This window comes from Urocampus carinirostris, chromosome 18 (assembly GCF_059441175.1).
Source record: "Urocampus carinirostris isolate Australia breed hairy pipefish chromosome 18, RoL_Ucar_1.0, whole genome shotgun sequence".
Lineage (NCBI taxonomy): Eukaryota > Metazoa > Chordata > Actinopteri > Syngnathiformes > Syngnathidae > Urocampus > Urocampus carinirostris.
Window position 1 is genome coordinate 6,487,928 of NC_142366.1, and position 4,988 is coordinate 6,492,915.

Genomic DNA, 4,988 nt, shown 5'->3' on the forward strand with positions numbered 1-4,988 from the left:
AGGCCGATTGGGTGGAGTTATCTTTGGTCTTAGATCAACTGATTCGTCAGAAAAACTTTGTTTTTTTATTTTTTTATAAATACATTATTTATTTTATCCTAGTGTCAGCGACGAATAAAATAGTTCATTGATTTGGCATGATTTACTGATTTTAAAATCAATTAAAGATTACGCAATATAATTTGTTTCATCGTGATTGTTACATGTATTTTCATCTTCGTCATACACCACAATTCAAAGTTACGGATAACGTAAAATATGTTTTTTACGTCAAATCACTCAACATCCAGAGAATGGAATAAATTGTGGATGAATATAAATGTAACATTCATCACAGCAATTTATCATAATCATCGAGAGATGATGTACTGTACTTGTATTGTGCATTTTCCTAGTATTCAAATCAGTGTTTTTTTTCGTGAATTAAAGTCGTTTGTACCACTAGGAGGCACTAGATATTACGAACTGTACCTTTAGAATTGGAAATTTGTAGACCTGTACACATGGCCTGCAGAGGGATGGGTGCAGCCACACTGCACGTACCCAAGGCAAACCACAAGAAGTAGTGCCCCTAAGACCCCTAAGTGGTTAAGGGTTTAATGTTTTAAAACTATTGAAATTAGTAATATTTGCAGATGACACTAATATTTTCTATTCAAATGATAACTATATTGATTTGGTAACCTGTATTAACCATGAATTGATTAACCCAAATGTATTGATGGATATGAATACATTATCTTTAAATTTAAATAAAATAAGTAATATTATTTGGTAATTGCAAGGCAAATCAAGATTTAGAAGTAAAAATGGATGGTGCTGCAATAGACGCTGTATCAGAGTCAAGTTTTTAGGGGTCATAATAGACAATAAATTAAGCTGGACAACACACATCAGACACATACAAACTAAAGTATCTAAAAGCATTTCAATAATCAATAAAGCCAAATTCATTTAAAACTATAATGCATTGTATTTATTATATTGTTCTCTAATTCTGCCATACTTAACATATTGTGCAGAAGGGCTGGAGCATTAATTACAAAAGTTCACTACAGCCCCTTTTTATCATCCCAAAACGTGCAATTAGAACCATACACAGGGTAGCATGTCGAGATCATACCAATAGTTTATTCCTGCAGTCCAAATTATTAAAATTAGATCCCATTAGCTGCACCGCTTATCCTCAGTAGGGTCACGGGGGTGCTGGAGCCCATCCCATCAATCATCGGGCAGTGGGCAGGGGACACCCTCAACTGGTTACCAGCCCATCGCAGGGCACACAGGGACAGACAACTCGCTCGCTCATTCACACCTAGGGACAATTTGGACCGGCCAATCTACTTAAAATTAGATGATTTAGTACAATTTTTCACTGCACAACTGCTATTTAAGGTCAACAAAAACATAGTGCCAGAAAACATCTATAAATTATTAATTCGGAAAGAAGGAAATTATAACTTAAGGGGCTGTAGAGAATCCATGATCCCAAAGTTGAGAACCACCAGGAGAAGTATGTGTGTGTCTGTGTGTGGAGTCAAGCTCTGGAACGGTTTGCAAGACGAGATCAAACAATGTCAAACCATTCACTTGTTCAAATTTAAATACAAAAAAACATTCCTGGCGAAATACAGAGACAAAGAAAATCGAGTATGAGCAATGTTCCCTCTAAGCTGCGTGTGTGCGCAATTGCACACTACCCAGGGCTTTTCCGCGCATAAGAAAATCTAGCCAGCTCACAAAAATGAGGGCTCGAAATTGCTAATTAAAAAGCGAATTAAGTTACTGTGCATGAAGGTAAAAATACACGGGTTTTCCTGACGCTGTGTTCTAAATGCAGTATTTTGAAGTCTATGTCGAAGTAGAACGAAGTTGAGTAAAGTCAGTAGAGTTTTTCGAGAACCGGCTTCTTCGGCTCGGCTCACTAAAAAGAACCGGTTCTTTCAGGTCCCAAACGGCTCTTCGGGTTGTTTTTGCTTCTTTAATCCCTACACGACCAACTATTATGCAAAATTGTGCAAAAAATGACTTAAAGGGAAGGGGGGGAAATAGAACAAACAAGAAAAAAATACCAAAATGAAAAAGTAGTGAAAAGCTGAGAAAAAACGAAACAAAAGAAGAGAAAAAGAGAATAAAAGAGCAGGAAAAAAATCTGAAAAAATCCAGAACAAAAGAAAGAAGCAAATAAAGGGAAAAGGGTAATAGAAAACATAAAAGCAAGAAAAAAGTAATAGCTAGGAAAAAATAAACACAATGAGATTTTTTTTTAAGGAATTTTAAAAAAAGGAGAAAAAAACAGGGAAAAGGGAAAAAGTTTGTGTTGAATTCAAATAATTTGATAGATAGATAGATAGATAGATAGATAGATAGATAAATACTTTATTCATCCCCGAAGGGAAATTCACATTTCCAGCAGCATCCCTGAGCTGAGAACAATACAATAATAAGCAAAAAGAATACAATATACAAATACCCAGTGTGACGTGCAAATGCCCACTGTAGCGCGTTATATAGAATAACTAAATAGTGCTACACAGAATTCCAATTATATCAAGTTAATCTTGTTGCCAACATTGTACTTCCACTAAAAATGTAATTAGATACAGTTCTGTATCGTGCAACTGACTAAATAAGCCCCCAAAAATGTTAGTATTATGCGACAAAAGATACCTAGAATAAAATAAATGGAAATCTTGTGAAAGAATTCTAAAAACAAATTACGTTTGTAGGCCCTGCAACCTTTGCAATCGTACATTAGTCAATTCATTCAAAAGCGAAAAGTAATTCTGCATTGCCGGAAACTCAGCAAAATGTAACGTGATGTCAAGTTTTGGACATGTTTGATAATGATTTAGTGCCACACTTGGGTTTGCTGTTGCTCACTGTTGTGTCAAGCGTTGCTCACCGACTTTGTGTGAACGCTCAGACCCGTGGAAAATTAGAGGTATGAGTGATATGAGAGATTGGGAATAGTGCGTCCAGAACTATGATTAACTTTGTGTTATTGTTCCTGTTATTATTAATATTATTACAATTGTTGTTATATAATTGGGCTAGGGTGTTTAATAGGGAAGATGGAGGATAGGGGAATATAAGCATTTGCTTCTGACTACCCCTTTTCGAACATCATCATCATCATCATCATCATCAGCTACACCGCTTATCCTCAGTAGGGTCGCGGGGGTGCTGGAGCCCATCCCAGCAATCACGGGCAGTGGGCAGGGGACACCCTGAACTGGTTGCCAGCCTATCGCAGGGCACACTGGGAAAGACAACTCACTTTCTCATTCACACCTAGGGACAATTTGGACCGGCCAATTCACCTGAAATGCATGTTTTTGGAATGTGGGAGGAAACCGGAGTGCCCGGAGGAAACCCACGCAAGCACGCGGAGAACATACAAACTCCGCACAGGAAGTCTGGAGCTGGATTTGAACCCACGCAGGAGGTTCCCAAGACATGAACTGTGCCGCACATGCGCTAACCACTGCGCCGCCATGCTGCCCTCTTTTCGAACATATTATGTAATATTATTTTGTTGTTGAGTTATTGTTTTTGTTCTGTTTTTATTTTAATGTTCGAATAAAGTTTTCATTCATTCAAGGGTTCCGTAAGCCGTGAAAACACAACAGCTGGACATGTCCATTTTGTAAACTGCGACTGTAAAAACACAACATTTAGATCTTCCCTCGCTCCATCTTAACATGTACTGCCACTCCGATTGATTTAGGTCAACAATGCGCACGCTTCCTGTGGTGATCTGTTGATGGCGTATGGTAGGCTAGAAAGGGGGTCTATTTTTTCTTATGTTGGCAAAAATCCAGCAAATACAAGTTTATTTGAAAAGTGGAATAGAAATCAAATAGAAAAAACCTTTTTTTTTAGTTATAATCAATTATTTGCGTCTCAATACACTCAATTCTCATTTCGGAAGAAGGGAAGTTGCTCATTATTCTGAGGGAAACCAACGCACCAGCCTACTGAAGGTCCGGTCACTCAGCCTTTCACGGGCGTATCGCGGCTGAATCACGGCCAGAAATTTCTGCCCGTGAAGCAGACGCTGTTGGACGCTTTGAGATCGCGATACAGTCGCGATACAGCCGTGCTTTACACGCGGTAAGAGATTCACACGCGGTTGGTCACGCAAAAAAGTTTTGCGCTGCTCAAAAATTTAGACCATGGGTAACCGCGGGCGGCACAGCGATGCAACCGCGGTTACCTGCGATAAGGACGCGGAACAGTCGTCGGCCAATTTTGCACATTTTCCACCGTGGGCAACCGCGGGCAAAAAAAAATCGCAAAATTTTACCCGCGATACAGACGCGAAAGGCTGTGTGACCGGGCCTTTAATCAGACAATCTGGTATCTCATAACACTATCCCCCAAGAAAAAGTATACACAGTATTTTTTTTTTTACAATTCTCTCTCTCTTTTTTTCTTTCATTCTCACTCTTTCTTTAAATAGAACTAAAACTGAAGGTAGCACGGCGGCGCAGTGGTTAGTGTGTGCGACATAGTTCTGAGGTCATGAGATCGAACCTTCCTGTGTGGAGTTTGCATGTACTGCCCGTGCCTGCTTCGGTTTCCTTCCACATTCCAAAAACATGCATTTCAGGTGAATTGGTCGGTCCAAATTGTCCCTAGGTGTGAATGAGCAAGTGAGTAGTCTGTCCCTGTGTGCCCTGGGACTGGCTGGCAACCAGTTCAGGGTGTCCCATGCCCACTGCCCGAGGATAGCTGGGATGGGCTCCAGCACCCCCACGACCCTACTGAGGATAAGGGGTGCAGATAATGGATGGATGGATGGATAAAACTGAAAATGTATTAAAAAGTGAAAAAAAAGTTGCGTTAAAACATTTTATTAGCTAAATCAAATTAATTGCGTCTCAGAGTGCCCAATTTCCATTCACGGAGAAAAGGAAGTTGATTATTTCTCCGAGGGATCGCAAACGCACCATCCTGCTTCCCGTTTTGTCCTCACGCTCTGA